General features: G+C 44.9%; 2 non-coding genes across 2 annotated transcripts; both read right to left on the bottom strand.

Moving 5' to 3' along the window:
• Window positions 1–10,667: 10,667 nt before the first annotated feature.
• On the bottom strand, window positions 10,668–10,831 carry LOC129850605 (U1 spliceosomal RNA). Its single transcript, XR_008758814.1, has one exon. It is a non-coding gene; the product is annotated as a U1 spliceosomal RNA (small nuclear RNA).
• A 5,693-nt stretch (window positions 10,832–16,524) lies between these two features.
• Window positions 16,525–16,688, bottom strand: LOC129850604 (U1 spliceosomal RNA). Its single transcript, XR_008758813.1, has one exon. It is a non-coding gene; the product is annotated as a U1 spliceosomal RNA (small nuclear RNA).
• Between the last annotated feature and the right edge of the window lie 3,096 nt (window positions 16,689–19,784).

The raw sequence follows: 19,784 nt of genomic DNA, 5'->3' as shown, positions 1-19,784 counted from the left end.
GGGAGGGGTAAGGAAGGAGATACATTTATCTGGACACACATACACACACACACACACACACACACACACACACACACACACACACACACACACACACACACACACACACACACACACACACACACACACACACAAACACACACACACAAAGACAGACAGACAGACAGACAGACAGACAGACAGACAGACAGGGGAATTCACGTAGGCAGCTTGGTCCTGAGGTGTGTTGATCACCTGCTATCACCTGAGACCTGCAGGTGGAACTAATAAATATAATGGGGAAACTATATGGCGTAACACACAGTGCCACTAGCCCCAATAACATGTCCTTGACTTGATTCTTTTACAGCACTCCTTAGGTCATCATATGAATAATTATTTGACCAATCCGAAAGCTGTTTTAAACCTTATTTTGACTGTTATAAACCTTATTTTGACTGTTATAAACCTTATTTTGAACGTTATAACCCTTATTTTGACTGTTATAACCCTTATTTTGACTGTTATAAACCTTATTTTGACTGTTATAACCCTTATTTTGACTGTTATAAACCTTATTTTGACTGTTATAAACCTTATTTTGACTGTTATAAACCTTATTTTGACTGTTATAAACCTTATTTTGACTGTTATAAACCTTATTTTGATGTTATAACCCTTATTTTGACTGTTATAAACCTTATTTTGACTGTTATAAACCTTATTTTGACTGTTATAACCCTTATTTTGACTGTTATAAACCTTATTTTGATGTTATAACCCTTATTTTGACTGTTATAAACCTTATTTTGACTGTTATAACACTTATTTTGACTGTTATAACCCTTATTTTGATGTTATAACCCTTATTTTGACTGTTATAAACCTTATTTTGACTGTTATAACCCTTATTTTGACTGTTATAACACTTATTTAGACTGTTATAAACCTTATTTTGACTGTTATAAAGCTTCTGTTTTGTTTATGTGTTTAACTCATTGTTATACGGTTACATAGCTGGTGACCAATGCAAAATAATCTATTTGTTTTATTTTTTCGGCGTGATAGTTGTAATATAGTAGTATTAATTTATAATACTAGATTTTATTCAATTCTGTTCTCTTCCAATCCAATCCATTCTATTATATTCCACACCATTCTAATTGTTGCAGTACAGTTTGATAGTTTGACCTGAGACAGAGGTTGTGGCACCCCCCGGTCACACATAGGGATGACCGTCAGCAAAGAGTTTTATCTGGACAGTCAAAGTATCACCATTAAGTTATTAGACAATCTAATCAATAAATACTAATAATCAGTTATTACAGGTCTTATCACGGGATATTACAGGGATAGGCCTCACCGTCACTACCTGGAGGTGCTAGTCTCTATATTACAGACTTCTCACAGTCACTACCTGGGGGTGCAAGTCTGTATGTTACAGACTCCTCACCATTACTACCTGGTAGTGCTAGTCTCTATATTACAGACTATATTACAGACTCCTCACCGTTACTACCTGGAGGTGCAAGTCTGTATATTACAGACTCCTCACCATTACTACCTGGTAGTGCTAGTCTCTATATTACAGACTATATTACAGACTCCTCACCGTTACTACCTGGTGGTGCTAGTCTCTATATTATAGACTCCTCACAGCCACTACCTGGTGGTGTTAGTCTCTATATTACAGACTCCTCCTCAGTCACTACCTGGTGGTGCAAGTCTCTATATTACAGACTCCTCAGTCACTACCTGGTGGTGCTAGTCTCTATATTACAGACTCCTCACAGTCACTTCCTGGTGGTGCTAGTCTCTATATTACAGACTCCCCAGGCACTGCCTGGTGGTGCTAGTCTCCACAGTCACTACCTGGTGGTGCTAGTCTCTATATTACAGTCTCCTCCGTCAATACCTGGTGGTGCTAGTCTCCTCAGTCACTACCTGGTGTTCCTAGTCTTCTCAGTCACTACCTTTTGTTCCTAGTTTTCTCAGTCACTACCTGGTGGTGCTAGTCTCTATATTACAGACTATATTACAGACTCCTCACCGTTACTACCTGGTGGTGCTAGTCTCTATATTATAGACTCCTCACAGCCACTACCTGGTGGTGTTAGTCTCTATATTACAGACTCCTCCTCAGTCACTACCTGGTGGTGCAAGTCTCTATATTACAGACTCCTCAGTCACTACCTGGTGGTGCTAGTCTCTATATTACAGACTCCTCACAGTCACTTCCTGGTGGTGCTAGTCTCTATATTACAGACTCCCCAGGCACTGCCTGGTGGTGCTAGTCTCCACAGTCACTACCTGGTGGTGCTAGTCTCTATATTACAGTCTCCTCCGTCAATACCTGGTGGTGCTAGTCTCCTCAGTCACTACCTGGTGTTCCTAGTCTTCTCAGTCACTACCTTTTGTTCCTAGTTTTCTCAGTCACTACCTGGTGGTGCTAGTCTCTATATTACAGACTCCTCAGTCACTACCTGGTGGTGCTAATCTCCTTAGTCACTACCTGGTGGTGCTAGTCTCTATATTACAGACTCCTCAGTCACTACCTGGTGGTGCAAGTCTCTATATTACAGACTCCCCAGTCACTACCTGGTGGTGCTAGTCTCTATATTACGGTCTCCTCTGTCAATACCTGGTGGTACTAGTCTCCTCAGTCACTACCTGGTGTTCCTAGTCTTCTCAGTCACTACCTGTTGTTCCTTGTTTTCTCAGTCACTACCTGGTGGTGCTAGTCTCTATATTACAGACTCCTCAGTCACTACCTGTTGGTGCTAATCTACTTAGTCACTACCTGTTGGTGCAAATCTCTATATTACAGACTCCTCCTCAGTCACTACCTGGTGGTGCTAGTCTCTATATTACAGACTCCCCAGTCACTACCTGGTGGTGCTAATCTCCTCAGTCACTACCTGGTGGTGCTAGTCTCTATATTAGAGACTCCTCAGTCATTACCTGGTGGTGCTAGTCTCCTCAGTCATTACCTGGTGGTGCTAGTCTCCTCAGTCACTACCTGGTGGTGCTAGTCTCCTCAGTCACTACCTGGTGGTGCTAGTCTCTATATTACAGACTCCTCAGTCACTACCTGGTGGTGCTAGTCTCTATATTACAGACTCCTCACAGTCACTACCTGGTGGTGCTAGTCTCTATATTACAGACTCCTCAGTCAATACCTGGTGGTGCTAGTCTCTATATTACAGACTCCTCAGTCACTACCTGGTGGTGCTAGTCTCTATATTACAGACTCCTCAGTCACTACCTGGTGGTGCTAGTCTCTATATTACAGTCTCCTCAGTCAATACCTGGTGGTGCTAGTCTCTATATTACAGACTCCTTAGTCACTACCTGGTGGTGCTAGTCTCTATATTACAGTCTCCTCAGTCACTACCTGGTGGTGCTAGTCTCTATATTACAGACTCCTCAGTCATTACCTGGTGGTGCTAGTCTCCTCAGTCATTACCTGGTGGTGCTAGTCTCCTCAGTCACTACTTGGTGGTGCTAGTCTCCTCAGTCACTACCTGGTGGTGCTAGTCTCTATATTACATACTCCTAAGTCACTACCTGGTGGTGCTAGTCTCTTTATTACAGACTCCCCAGTCACTACCTGGTGGTGCTAGTCTCTATATTACAGACTCCTCACAGTCACTACCTGGTGGTGCTAGTCTCTATATTACAGACTCCTCAGTCACTACCTGGTGGTGCTAGTCTCTATATTACAGACTCCTCAGTCACTACCTGGTGGTGCTAGTCTCTATATTACAGTCTCCTCAGTCAATACCTGGTGGTGCTAGTCTCTATATTACAGACTCCTTAGTCACTACCTGGTGGTGCTAGTCTCTATATTACAGTCTCCTCAGTCACTACCTGGTGGTGCTAGTCTCTATATTACAGACTCCTCAGTCATTACCTGGTGGTGCTAGTCTCCTCAGTCATTACCTGGTGGTGCTAGTCTCCTCAGTCACTACTTGGTGGTGCTAGTCTCCTCAGTCACTACCTGGTGGTGCTAGTCTCTATATTACATACTCCTAAGTCACTACCTGGTGGTGCTAGTCTCTTTATTACAGACTCCCCAGTCACTACCTGGTGGTGCTAGTCTCTATATTACAGACTCCTCACAGTCACTACCTGGTGGTGCTAGTCTCTATATTACAGACTCCTCAGTCACTACCTGGTGGTGCTAGTCTCTATATTACAGTCTCCTCACTCACTACCTGGTGGTGCTAGTCTCTATATTACAGACTCCTCAGTCACTACCTGGTGGTGCTAGTCTCTATATTACAGACTCCTCAGTCACTACCTGGTGGTGCTAGTCTCCTCGGTCACTACCTGGTGGTGCTAGTCTCCTCGGTCACTACCTGGTGGTGCTAGTCCCCTCGGTCACTACCTGGTGGTGCTAGTCTCCTCGGTCACTACCTGGTGGTGCTAGTCTCCTCGGTCACTACCTGGTGGTGCTAGTCTCCTCGGTCACTACCTGGTGGTGCTAGTCTCCTCGGTCACTACCTGGTGGTGCTAGTCTCCTCGGTCACTACCTGGTGGTGCTAGTCTCCTCGGTCACTACCTGGTGGTGCTAGTCTCTTCGGGTCACTACCTGGTGGTGCTGTGTAGAAAGGATAATGGACCTATGAATGGAGGACTATGTACTGCAAATTTTGACGGCCAGGAAATATAAACAATTTTGAGTGCGGCCCTCCGGACCTCGTTGAAGACCGATGGCGCCTCTCGGGACAAAAGGAGTTTGACACCTCTGATCTAATGGTTAAGGTTAGGGATTGGAAATGAAAGCTAATCCTCTGTCTGTAGCTAGCGGGTGAAATACATCTGCAAGGTGGGTCTGTTCAGGTGGGTGCAACGTTAAAAAATCGAAACTTTACGTGTTCAGGTATAGAAATGTGTTGTGTAGATAGATCAGGTACGAGTGTTTGTCATGCAGAACTAACTTGAAGGTACTGTGAGGGACTGACTGAATGGGATGGTTTGCTGGCTCACTCTCGCCACCTGCTGGACTTCTGATGTTACAACACCCTGTTTTCTGGATAAAGTATCAAATCCTCTCACACATTTCACTGCTATTCTGCTGCTGTTGTTGTTGTTCCAGACAATATCATCCACGTTACCCTCTTCTGCTATTCTGTTCCAGACAATATGGAGTCCCACTGATGTGCTCTGTTTCACCATCTAGTCCTGGATTGGTCAAGTTAGCCTGGAGTGATGTGCTCTGTTTTACCATCTAGTGCTGGATTGGTCAAGTTAGCCTGGAGTGATCTGCTCTGTTTTACCATCTAGTGCTGGATTGGTCAAGTTAGCCTGGAGTGATGTGCTCTGTTTTACCATCTAGAGCTGGATTGGTCAAGTTAGCCTGGAGTGATGTGCTCTGTTTCCCCATCTAGTCCTGGATTGGTCAAGTTAGCCTGGAGTGATGTGCTCTGTTTTACCATCTAGTGCTGGATTGGTCAAGTTAGCCTGGAGTGATGTGCTCTGTTTTACCATCTAGTGCTGGATTGGTCAAGTTAGCCTGGAGTGATGTGCTCTGTTTCACCATCTAGTGCTGGATTGGTCAAGTTAGCCTGGAGTGATGTGCTCTGTTTCACCATCTCACCATCTAGTGCTGGATTGGTCAAGTTAGCCTGGAGTGATGTGCTCTGTTTCCCCATCTAGCGCTGGATTGGTCAAGTTAGCCTGGAGTGATGTGCTCCGTTTCCCCACTGTATCACTTGACAATATTATTTGCCTTCCAAGCTAGTCGTGTTCTGTGTCCCAATAATCTTTCCTTTCTCCTTCGAAAGGGTGCACTTGAGCACTTCCCTTAATGGATTTCAAAGGAAATTACTAGTACTGTAGGTCTACATGTGAACTCTGTCTAGCCCATGAATCAATAGGGAGTAGTGAACGAGTGCACACTTCATGACGAAGAGGGATTATTAGGACACGCTCATATCGTCTCTCCATCTGTTGTGAGGACAGACGTTGGGAGACGAGACGCAAGTACAGGGAGTGAACATTTAATAAACGACGGACATGAAACAGAACACGGACAGCGTCTGGACAGAGGGGACAAACTAAACGACAACAACGCTGACACGGGGAAAACAAACTGAGGAACAGACAGATATAGAGGGGGCAATCAGCAAAGGGAAGGAGTCCAGGTGAGTCCAATGAGCGCTGATGCGCGTAACGATGGTGACAGGTGTGAGTAATGATGGGCAGCCTGTCTGCCTCGAGCGTCAGAGAGGGGGAGCGGCAGGCAGGCGTGACAAACTATTTTTGTACCTGGGAGTGAATGGTGATCGATGCATTTTCTACCTTGGTGATAAGATAAGATAGCAAGAGATGAAAGTAGATGTTGAAAACTGATTGAAGATTGTTGGTACATATTGGTTGGGGTGAGATAGGCCTTTATGGGTGTCACGGACGTAGTCGTGAACCCCCGATCTCCCACGGAGACCAAAAGTCTTGACCAATGAGAGCAAGAGGAAATGTCCTTATTTGGGCAGGGTTACCTCATAACCAGACCCTGAGGTTGACTCATGTCCGCTACATAGGCATACCTGGCCTGTAGGTCTACATCACCTTGTGAAATAATACAGGTATATTTCATATGACCTATAGTGAAACATTACACAATATACATTTATGGTGTCACATCTCTATCCTTACATTGCTATAATAAGCCCCTATAGCATTGCTATAATAAGCCCTGTCATGCTATAACAAGCCCCTATAGCATTGCTATAATAAGCCATGTCATGCTATAATAAGCCCCTATAGCATTGCTATAATTAGCCCCTATAGCACTAATATAATAAGACCTGCCATGCTATAATAAGCCCCTATAGCAGTGCTATAATAATCCCCATCATGCTATAATAAGCCCTGTCATGCTATAATAAGCCCCTATAGCATTGCTATAATAAGCCCTGTCATGCTATAATAAGCCCCTATAGCATTGCTATAATAAGCCCTGTCATGCTATAATAATCCCCTATAGCATTGCTATAATAAACCCTGTCATGCTATATAAGCCCCTATAGCATTGCTATAATAAGCCCTGTCATGCTATAATAAGCCCATATAGCATTGCTATAATAAACCCTGTCATGCTATATAAGCCCCTATAGCATTGCTATAATAAGCCCTGTCATGCTATAAAGCCCCTAAGCAGCAAAAAGCCCTGTCATGCTATAATAAGCCCATATAGCATTGCTATAATAAGCCCTGTCATGTTCAGGCTAAGTTGTAACTTCAATCTTCTCTCATATTTCACTAATGTTCTGTATCATGTTGATTAAACTGTGGAAACTTGTTTTTTTATAAAATAATTTTGACTTGACACAGATCTATCTCTTCCTCTCCATGACCCATCGCTGTGAAACTGACAGCACTTCTATAAATTCTATGGTCTTTTCTCGTTTGGGCAAAAGTCAGTCCCCCGTCCTCTCTCCTCCACCTCTCTCCTCCGCCCTCTCTCCTCCGCCCTCTCTCCTCCGCCCTCTCTCCTCCGCCCTCTCTCCTCCGCCCTCTCTCCTCCGCCCTCTCTCCTCCGCCCTCTCTCCTCCGCCCTCTCTCCTCCGCCCTCTCTCCTCCGCCCTCTCTCCTCCGCCCTCTCTCCTCGCCTCTCTCCCCACCTCTCTCCTCAGCCCTCTCTCCTCGCCCTCTCTCCTCCGTCCTCTCTCCTCCGTCCCGACCGATAGTCATGTACATGCAGTCTTGTCCTCCACCTCTCTCCTCCGCCCCTCTCCTCCCCCGAGTGCATCAGTCCTCCGCCCTCGACAGTCACTCCCCCTGTCTCCTGTCCTCCTCCTCGACAGTCACCTTTCCCCCTCTCGAGTGCCTCCGTCCTCGAATCACCGTCCACCTAGTCTCCTGTCCTCCCCTCCTCCGTACCGTCACCGATGTGTCATGACGAGATGTCAGCATTAGTAGTCGAACAGAAGACTTGTCCTCCCCTCCTCGACAGTCACCTTTCCCCCGAGGATAGTCATGAACAGAAGACTTGTCCTCCCCTCCTCAACAGTCACCTTTCCCCCGAGGATAGTCATGAACAGAAGACTTGTCCTCCCCTCCTCGACAGTCACCTTTCCCCCAAGGATAGTCATGAACAGAAGACTTGTCCTCCCCTCCTCGACAGTCACCTTTCCCCCGAGGATAGTCATGTGTATCCTACCTGAGTCCTTCACGAAAGAGTTTTGATATCTGCTCACACACCCTTTTAATCAGCTGTTGGGTCCGTCTGAGGAGAAAAGCATAGACGTTTAAAAACAGTAGGCTACTTATTGTTTTATCTAAAGTTTTTTTTTTTTTTATCACTTTATGCATTTTTTGTGGGATCCACCCCTGTAGACGTTATCTGCCTGACGACGCGCGAGTGGAGGGGTCTCATTTCATACAAGCTCGTTTTTGTTTCCTCTCCTCGATTTTTCAAAAGGAAATGCCAGAGAGGAAGGAGAGAGGACGTAGGAGTTGAGCAAATCAAATTGAGAAAAGACCTCTGACTTCCTGGTTAAATTCCCCAAGATTCTACATAAAAATCCTGGGATAAAAATCGGACAGATTGATCATCTACAGCGTCAAATTCATTTCACTGAGGGCCAAATGTCTGCAGGTTTTTGCTCCTTCCTTGCACTTGATTGACGAATTAATAAGGTCACTAATTAGTTATTGATTGGTGAAGAGGAGAACACAGGGGGGGAACTGGTACACTTGATGCCAAGTCGAGACAGACAAGAGGACAGAGGAACCAGAGAGTGCAGATCTGGGGTCTGTCTTTGGGGAAAGAGGAATGCACTTTTTACATCTAAATGTGCTTGCTGCTACAAATGTATGAGATGTATCTAATTACACACAACTAGGACTGAGATTACACACCACTGGGACTAGGACTACACACCATTAGGACTAGGATTACACACCACTAGGACTGGGATTACACACCACCAGGACTGGGATTACACACCACCAGTACTGGGATTACACACCGCTAGGACTGAGATTACACACCACTAGGACTAGGACTACACACCATTAGGACTAGGATTACACACCACTAGGACTGGGATTACACACAACCAGGACTGGGATTACACACCACTAGGACTGGGATTACACACCACTAGGACTGGTATTACACACCACTAGGACTACACAACAGTAGGACTAGGACTACACACCATTAGGACTAGGATTACACACCACTAGGACTGGGATTACACACCACCAGGACTGGGATTACACACCACTAGGACTAGGACTACACACCATTAGGACTAGGATTACACACCACTAGGACTGGGATTACACACCACCAGGACGGGGATTACACACCACTAGGACTGGGATTACACACCACTAGGACTACACACCACTAGGACTGCGATTACGGACCACCAGGACTGGGACTACACAACACTAGGACTAGGACTACACAACACTAGGACTGGGATTACACACCACTAGGACTGGTATTACACACCACTAGGACTAGAAACCATTAGGACTAGGATTACACACCACTAGGACTGGGATTACACACCACTAGGACTGGGACTACACACCACTAGTACTGGGACTACACACCACTAGGACTTGGATTACACACCACTAGGAATAGGATTACACACCACTGGGAATACACACCACTAGGACTGGGACTACACACCACTAGGACTGGGATTACACACCGCTAGGACTGGGACTACACACCACTAGGACTGGGACTACACACCACTGGGACTGGGACTACACACCACTGGGACTACACACCACTAGGACTGGGATTACACACCACTAGGACTGGGATTACACACCACTAGGATTACACACCACTAGGACTGGGACTACACACCACTAGGACTGGGACTACACACCAATAGGACTGGGATTACACACCACTAGGACTGGGACTACACACCACTGGGACTGGGACTATACACCACTAGGATTAAACACCACTAGGACTGGGATTACACACCACTAGGACTGGTATTACACACCACTAGGACTAGAAACCATTAGGACTAGGATTACACACCACTAGGACTGGGATTACACACCACTAGGACTGGGACTACACACCACTAGGACTACACACCACTAGGACTGGGATTACACACCACCAGGACTGGGACTACACAACACTAGGACTAGGACTACACACCACTAGGACTGTGATTACACACCACTAGGACTGTGATTACACACCACCAGGACTGGGACTACACAACACTAGGACTAGGACTACACACCACTAGGACTGGGATTACACACCACTAGGACTGGGATTAAACACCACTAGGACTGGGACTACACACCACTAGGACTGGGACTACACACCACTAGGACTGGGATTACACACCACTAGGAACAGGATTACACACCACTAGGACTGGGACTAGACACCACTAGGACTGGGACTACACACCACTAGGACTGAGATTACACACCACTAGGGCTAGGACTGGGACTACACACCACTAGGACTGGGATTACACACGACTAGGACTGGGACTACACACCACTAGGACTAAATATAAATTGTTTTTAAACAGATTCGATATTGTTAAAGCATTCATTCGAAGAGTAAGAACAGCAAACCGCTGATAACTGACACAGAAAACTCAACAGAACTCAGATCAAACACTAAAAATCACCGACAACATCTTAAAGAACCATTATTTTAACATCAAAATCAGGGGAGAGCGCGAACGCAGTCCCCCACTACCATAAATTATGCAATCGAGATTTCCACATTTGAGAAATTCGCAGGGGTCAGCACAGCCGGAGTGCAATGGCTGAGCCTCGCCCTGGGTGATCCGCCTTCTTCATCACGGTGTCTCCCTTGCCAGGTAAGTATGAGTTGGACACGTTGGTAGAGGGCGTCTCATTCCAGGACAAAGGTGTTTGACTCACGGTTACCACTTCTACTACTGATAATACCTCATCATATCGAACAAAGTTTAATGACATTTACGAATACAGTTGCAGACAAAGCGGTGGAAAAGCGATACACTTTGTTTTACTATATTATATCACTGTCCGACTATTAACCCGTCATGCAACACGGTATAAATTCTATACACATTGATTTTGCTGTCTAAATGTCCGTCTGATTACACACAAGTAAGTGATGTACCAAAATGCTGAAATCACGTTCGTGCACACACAGTCAACCGAATGACACCAACTATTTCTGGTGTTTTGTAGCGTTCCAGACATTGTAGGAATAGTTTCTTCACGCTTGTTTTCTGCTCTCCGTAACATGTGATTCCACCATCGACCACAGGGAGGCAACGAACCCCAGACATGGAGGAGAAACAGTCGCCTACTACTTCATCAACAACAAGACACACTAGTAGCTACTGGGGGTGTGCTGACATGGACATACTCGAATTTGTAATTGTATCTGTAAATCGACAGTTGATAGTCGTTTTAATATGCCTAAATTAATGTTGGCAAAATAACTTCCTGCAAATTCTCACTGCAAAAAAACCCTGTTGATTATGAGCAGCGTGCTGAGGTGTGTGTGGCATTTAATTCATTTTATTTTATTTATTTCACCTTTATTTAACCAGGTAGTTGAGAACAAGTTCTCATTTACAATTGCGACCTGGCCAAGATAAAGCAAAGCAGTTCGACACATATAACAACACAGAGTTACACATGGAGTAAAACAAACATACAGTCAAATAATACAGTAGAAAAATAAGTCTATATACAATGTGAGCAAATGAGGTGAGATAAGGGAGGTAAAGGCAAAAAAAGGCCATGGTGGCAAAGTAAAAACGATATAGCAAGTAAAACACTGGAATGGTAGATTTGCAGTGGAAGAATGTGCAAAGTAGAAATATAAATAATGGGGTGCAAAGGAACAAAATAAATAAATAAATACAGTAGGGGAAGGGGTAGTTGTTTGGGCTAAATTATAGATGGGCTATGTACAGGTGCAGTAATCTGTGAGCTGCTCTGACAGCGGGTGCTTAAAGCTAGTGAGGGAGATAAGTGTTTCCAGTTTCAGAGATTTGTGTAGTTCGTTCCAGTCATTGGCAGCAGAGAACTGGAAGGAGAGGCGGCCAAAGGAGCAATTGGCTATGGGGGTGACCAGAGAGATCTAAACCTGCTGGAGCGCGTGCTACAGGTAGGTGCTGCTATGGTGACCAGCAAGCTGAGATAAGGGGGGACTTTACCTAGAAGGGTCTTGTAGATGACCTGGAGCCCGTGTGTTTGGCGACGAGAATGAAGCGAGGGCCAGCCAGCCAACGAGAGCGTACAGGTTGCAGTGGTATGTAGTATATGGGGCTTTGGTGACAAAACGGATGGCACTGTGATAGACTGCATCCAATTTATTGAGTAGAGTGTTGGAGGCTATTTTGTAAATGACATCGCCGAAGTCGAGGATCGGTAGGATGGTCAGTTTTACGAGGGTATGTTTGGCAGCATGAGTGAAGGATGCTTTGTTGCGAAATAGGAAGCCAATTCTAGATTTAACTTTGGATTGGAGATGTTTGATGTGAGTCTGGAAGGAGAGTTTACAGTCTAACCAGACACCTAGGTATTTGTAGTTGTCCACATATTCTAAGTCAGAACCGTCCAGAGTAGAGATGCTGGACGGGCGGGCTGGTGCAGGCAGCGATCGGTTGAAGAGCATGCATTTAGTTTTACTTGTATTTAAGAGCAGTTGGGGGCCACGGAAGGAGAGTTGTATGGCATTGAAGCTCGTCTGGAGGTTAGTTAACCTCTCTTGGGTAGGGGACAGGATTTTCACGTCCGGATGAAAAGTGTGCCCAGAGTAAACTGCCTGTTACTCAGGCCCAGATGCTAGGATATGCATATTATTAGTAGATGTGGATAGAAAACACTCTGACGTTTCTAAAACTGTTTGAATGATGTCTGTGAGTATAACAGAACTCATATGGCAGGCAAAAACCTTAGAAACAATCCAACCAGGAAGTGGGAAATCTGAGGTTTGTAGTTTTTCAACTCTTTGCTTATCCAAGATACAGTGGAAATGTGGTCATATTGCACTTCCTAAGGCTTCCACTAGATGTAAGCCCCTATAGCATTGCTATAATAAGCCCTGTCATGCTATATAAGCCCCTATAGCATTGCTATAATAAGCCCTGTCATGCTATAATAAGCCCATATAACATTGCTATAATAAGCACTGTCATGCTATAATAAGCCTTGTCATGCTATAATAAGCCCCTATAACATTGCTATAATAAGCACTGTCATGCTATAATAAGCCTTGTCATGCTATAATAAGCCCCTATATCAATGCTATAATAAGCCCTGTCATGCTATAATAAGCCCCTATAGCATTGCTATAATAAGCCCTGTCATGCTATAATAAGCCCCTATAGCATTGCTATAATAAGCCCTGTCATGCTATATAAGCCCCTATAGCATTGCTATAATAAGCCCTGTCATGCTATAATAAGCCCTGTCATGCTATAATAAGCCCATATAGCATTGCTATAATAAGCCCTGTCATGTTCAGGCTAAGTTGTAACTTCAATCTTCTCTCATATTTCAGTAATGTTCTGTATCATGTTGATTAAACTGTGGAAACTTGTTTTTTGATAAAATAATTTTGACTTGACACAGATCTATCTCTTCCTCTCCATGACCCATCGCTGTGAAACTGACAGCACTTCTATAAATTCTATGGTCTTTTCTCGTTTGGGCAAAAGTCAGTCCCCCGTCCTCTCTCCTCCACCTCTCTCTAACGTCCTCTCTCCTCCGTGACCCGGAAACCGAAAAGTGGTCGAGTGGTGGAGGAGATGTCAGTTCATTAGTAGGTTGAACGGAAGACTTGTCCTCCCCTCCTCGACAGTCACCTTTCCCCCGAGGATAGTCATGAACAGAAGACTTGTCCTCCCCTCCTCGACAGTCACCTTTCCCCCGAGGATAGTCATGAACAGAAGACTTGTCCTCCCCTCCTCGACAGCCACCTTTCCCCCGAGGATAGTCATGAACAGAAGACTTGTCCTCCCCTCTCGACAGTCACCTTCCCCCCGAGGATAGTCATGAACAGAAGACTTGTCCTCCCCTCCTCGACAGTCACCTTTCCCCCAAGGATAGTCATGAACAGAAGACTTGTCCTCCCCCCTCGACAGTCACCTTTCCCCCGAGGATAGTCATGAACAGAAGACTTGTCCTCCCCCCTCGACAGTCACCTTTCCCCCGAGGATAGTCATGAACAGAAGACTTGTCCTCCCCTCCTCGACAGTCACCTTTCCCCCAAGGATAGTCATGAACAGAAGACTTGTCCTCCCCTCCTCGACAGTCACCTTTCCCCCGAGGATAGTCATGTGTATCCTACCTGAGTCCTTCACGAAAGAGTTTTGATATCTGCTCACACACCCTTTTAATCAGCTGTTGGGTCCGTCTGAGGAGAAAAGCATAGACGTTTAAAAACAGTAGGCTACTTATTGTTTTATCTAAAGTTTTTTTTTTTTTTATCACTTTATGCATTTATTGTGGGATCCACCCCTGTAGACGTTATCTGCCTGACGACGCGCGAGTGGAGGGGTCTCATTTCATACAAGCTCGTTTTTGTTTCCTCTCCTCGATTTTTCAAAAGGAAATGCCAGAGAGGAAGGAGAGAGGACGTAGGAGTTGAGCAAATCAAATTGAGAAAAGACCTCTGACTTCCTGGTTAAATTCCCCAAGATTCTACATAAAAATCCTGGGATAAAAATCGGACAGATTGATCATCTACAGCGTCAAATTCATTTCACTGAGGGCCAAATGTCTGCAGGTTTTTGCTCCTTCCTTGCACTTGATTGACGAATTAATAAGGTCACTAATTAGTTATTGATTGGTGAAGAGGAGAACACAGGGGGGGAACTGGTACACTTGATGCCAAGTCGAGACAGACAAGAGGACAGAGGAACCAGAGAGTGCAGATCTGGGGTCTGTCTTTGGGGAAAGAGGAATGCACTTTTTACATCTAAATGTGCTTGCTGCTACAAATGTATGAGATGTATCTAATTACACACAACTAGGACTGAGATTACACACCACTGGGACTAGGACTACACACCATTAGGACTAGGATTACACACCACTAGGACTGGGATTACACACCACCAGGACTGGGATTACACACCACCAGTACTGGGATTACACACCGCTAGGACTGAGATTACACACCACTAGGACTAGGACTACACACCATTAGGACTAGGATTACACACCACTAGGACTGGGATTACACACAACCAGGACTGGGATTACACACCACTAGGACTGGGATTACACACCACTAGGACTGGTATTACACACCACTAGGACTACACAACAGTAGGACTAGGACTACACACCATTAGGACTAGGATTACACACCACTAGGACTGGGATTACACACCACCAGGACTGGGATTACACACCACTAGGACTAGGACTACACACCATTAGGACTAGGATTACACACCACTAGGACTGGGATTACACACCACCAGGACGGGGATTACACACCACTAGGACTGGGATTACACACCACTAGGACTACACACCACTAGGACTGCGATTACGGACCACCAGGACTGGGACTACACAACACTAGGACTAGGACTACACAACACTAGGACTGGGATTACACACCACTAGGACTGGTATTACACACCACTAGGACTAGAAACCATTAGGACTAGGATTACACACCACTAGGACTGGGATTACACACCACTAGGACTGGGACTACACACCACTAGTACTGGGACTACACACCACTAGGACTTGGATTACACACCACTAGGAATAGGATTACACACCACTGGGAATACACACCACTAGGACTGGGACTACACACCACTAGGACTGGGATTACACACCGCTAGGACTGGGACTACACACCACTAGGACTGGGACTACACACCACTGGGACTGGGACTACACACCACTGGGACTACACACCACTAGGACTGGGATTACACACCACTAGGACTGGGATTACACACCACTAGGATTACACACCACTAGGACTGGGACTACACACCACTAGGACTGGGACTACACACCAATAGGACTGGGATTACACACCACTAGGACTGGGACTACACACCACTGGGACTGGGACTATACACCACTAGGATTAAACACCACTAGGACTGGGATTACACACCACTATGACTGGGACTACACACCACTAGGACTGGGATTACACACCACTAGGAATAGGATTACACACCACTAGGACTGGGATTACACACCACTAGGAACAGGATTACACACCACTAGGACTGGGACTAGACACCACTAGGACTGGGACTACACACCACTAGGACTGAGATTACACACCACTAGGGCTAGGACTGGGACTACACACCACTAGGACTGGGATTACACACGACTAGGACTGGGACTACACACCACTAGGACTAAATATAAATTGTTTTTAAACAGATTCGATATTGTTAAAGCATTCATTCGAAGAGTAAGAACAGCAAACCGCTGATAACTGACACAGAAAACTCAACAGAACTCAGATCAAACACTAAAAATCACCGACAACATCTTAAAGAACCATTATTTTAACATCAAAATCAGGGGAGAGCGCGAACGCAGTCCCCCACTACCATAAATTATGCAATCGAGATTTCCACATTTGAGAAATTCGCAGGGGTCAGCACAGCCGGAGTGCAATGGCTGAGCCTCGCCCTGGGTGATCCGCCTTCTTCATCACGGTGTCTCCCTTGCCAGGTAAGTATGAGTTGGACACGTTGGTAGAGGGCGTCTCATTCCAGGACAAAGGTGTTTGACTCACGGTTACCACTTCTACTACTGATAATACCTCATCATATCGAACAAAGTTTAATGACATTTACGAATACAGTTGCAGACAAAGCGGTGGAAAAGCGATACACTTTGTTTTACTATATTATATCACTGTCCGACTATTAACCCGTCATGCAACACGGTATAAATTCTATACACATTGATTTTGCTGTCTAAATGTCCGTCTGATTACACACAAGTAAGTGATGTACCAAAATGCTGAAATCACGTTCGTGCACACACAGTCAACCGAATGACACCAACTATTTCTGGTGTTTTGTAGCGTTCCAGACATTGTAGGAATAGTTTCTTCACGCTTGTTTTCTGCTCTCCGTAACATGTGATTCCACCATCGACCACAGGGAGGCAACGAACCCCAGACATGGAGGAGAAACAGTCGCCTACTACTTCATCAACAACAAGACACACTAGTAGCTACTGGGGGTGTGCTGACATGGACATACTCGAATTTGTAATTGTATCTGTAAATCGACAGTTGATAGTCGTTTTAATATGCCTAAATTAATGTTGGCAAAATAACTTCCTGCAAATTCTCACTGCAAAAAAAACCCTGTTGATTATGAGCAGCGTGCTGAGGTGTGTGTGGCATTTAATTCATTTTATTTTATTTATTTCACCTTTATTTAACCAGGTAGTTGAGAACAAGTTCTCATTTACAATTGCGACCTGGCCAAGATAAAGCAAAGCAGTTCGACACATATAACAACACAGAGTTACACATGGAGTAAAACAAACATACAGTCAAATAATACAGTAGAAAAATAAGTCTATATACAATGTGAGCAAATGAGGTGAGATAAGGGAGGTAAAGGCAAAAAAAGGCCATGGTGGCAAAGTAAAAACGATATAGCAAGTAAAACACTGGAATGGTAGATTTGCAGTGGAAGAATGTGCAAAGTAGAAATATAAATAATGGGGTGCAAAGGAACAAAATAAATAAATAAATACAGTAGGGGAAGGGGTAGTTGTTTGGGCTAAATTATAGATGGGCTATGTACAGGTGCAGTAATCTGTGAGCTGCTCTGACAGCGGGTGCTTAAAGCTAGTGAGGGAGATAAGTGTTTCCAGTTTCAGAGATTTGTGTAGTTCGTTCCAGTCATTGGCAGCAGAGAACTGGAAGGAGAGGCGGCCAAAGGAGCAATTGGCTATGGGGGTGACCAGAGAGATCTAAACCTGCTGGAGCGCGTGCTACAGGTAGGTGCTGCTATGGTGACCAGCAAGCTGAGATAAGGGGGGACTTTACCTAGAAGGGTCTTGTAGATGACCTGGAGCCCGTGTGTTTGGCGACGAGAATGAAGCGAGGGCCAGCCAGCCAACGAGAGCGTACAGGTTGCAGTGGTATGTAGTATATGGGGCTTTGGTGACAAAACGGATGGCACTGTGATAGACTGCATCCAATTTATTGAGTAGGGTGTTGGAGGCTATTTTGTAAATGACATCGCCGAAGTCGAGGATCGGTAGGATGGTCAGTTTTACGAGGGTATGTTTGGCAGCATGAGTGAAGGATGCTTTGTTGCGAAATAGGAAGCCAATTCTAGATTTAACTTTGGATTGGAGATGTTTGATGTGAGTCTGGAAGGAGAGTTTACAGTCTAACCAGACACCTAGGTATTTGTAGTTGTCCACATATTCTAAGTCAGAACCGTCCAGAGTAGAGATGCTGGACGGGCGGGCTGGTGCAGGCAGCGATCGGTTGAAGAGCATGCATTTAGTTTTACTTGTATTTAAGAGCAGTTGGGGGCCACGGAAGGAGAGTTGTATGGCATTGAAGCTCGTCTGGAGGTTAGTTAACCTCTCTTGGGTAGGGGACAGGATTTTCACGTCCGGATGAAAAGTGTGCCCAGAGTAAACTGCCTGTTACTCAGGCCCAGATGCTAGGATATGCATATTATTAGTAGATGTGGATAGAAAACACTCTGACGTTTCTAAAACTGTTTGAATGATGTCTGTGAGTATAACAGAACTCATATGGCAGGCAAAAACCTTAGAAACAATCCAACCAGGAAGTGGGAAATCTGAGGTTTGTAGTTTTTCAACTCTTTGCTTATCCAAGATACAGTGGAAATGTGGTCATATTGCACTTCCTAAGGCTTCCACTAGATGTAAGCCCCTATAGCATTGCTATAATAAGCCCTGTCATGCTATATAAGCCCCTATAGCATTGCTATAATAAGCCCTGTCATGCTATAATAAGCCCCTATAACATTGCTATAATAAGCACTGTCATGCTATAATAAGCCTTGTCATGCTATAATAAGCCCCTATAACATTGCTATAATAAGCACTGTCATGCTATAATAAGCCTTGTCATGCTATAATAAGCCCCTATATCAATGCTATAATAAGCCCTGTCATGCTATAATAAGCCCCTATAGCATTGCTATAATAAGCCCTGTCATGCTATAATAAGCCCCTATAGCATTGCTATAATAAGCCCTGTCATGCTATATAAGCCCCTATAGCATTGCTATAATAAGCCCTGTCATGCTATAATAAGCCCTGTCATGCTATAATAAGCCCATATAGCATTGCTATAATAAGCCCTGTCATGTTCAGGCTAAGTTGTAACTTCAATCTTCTCTCATATTTCAGTAATGTTCTGTATCATGTTGATTAAACTGTGGAAACTTGTTTTTTGATAAAATAATTTTGACTTGACACAGATCTATCTCTTCCTCTCCATGACCCATCGCTGTGAAACTGACAGCACTTCTATAAATTCTATGGTCTTTTCTCGTTTGGGCAAAAGTCAGTCCCCCGTCCTCTCTCCTCCACCTCTCTCTAACGTCCTCTCTCCTCCGTGACCCGGAAACCGATAAGTGGTCGAGTGGTGGAGGAGATGTCAGTTCATTAGTAGGTTGAACGGAAGACTTGTCCTCCCCTCCTCGACAGTCACCTTTCCCCCGAGGATAGTCATGAACAGAAGACTTGTCCTCCCCTCCTCGACAGTCACCTTTCCCCCGAGGATAGTCATGAACAGAAGACTTGTCCTCCCCTCCTCGACAGCC

This window comes from Salvelinus fontinalis, unplaced genomic scaffold, assembly GCF_029448725.1.
Source record: "Salvelinus fontinalis isolate EN_2023a unplaced genomic scaffold, ASM2944872v1 scaffold_2130, whole genome shotgun sequence".
NCBI classification, from domain to species: domain Eukaryota; kingdom Metazoa; phylum Chordata; class Actinopteri; order Salmoniformes; family Salmonidae; genus Salvelinus; species Salvelinus fontinalis.
The sequence above is the reverse complement of the archived record's forward strand: the minus strand, read 5'-3'. Positions and strand labels throughout refer to the sequence as shown.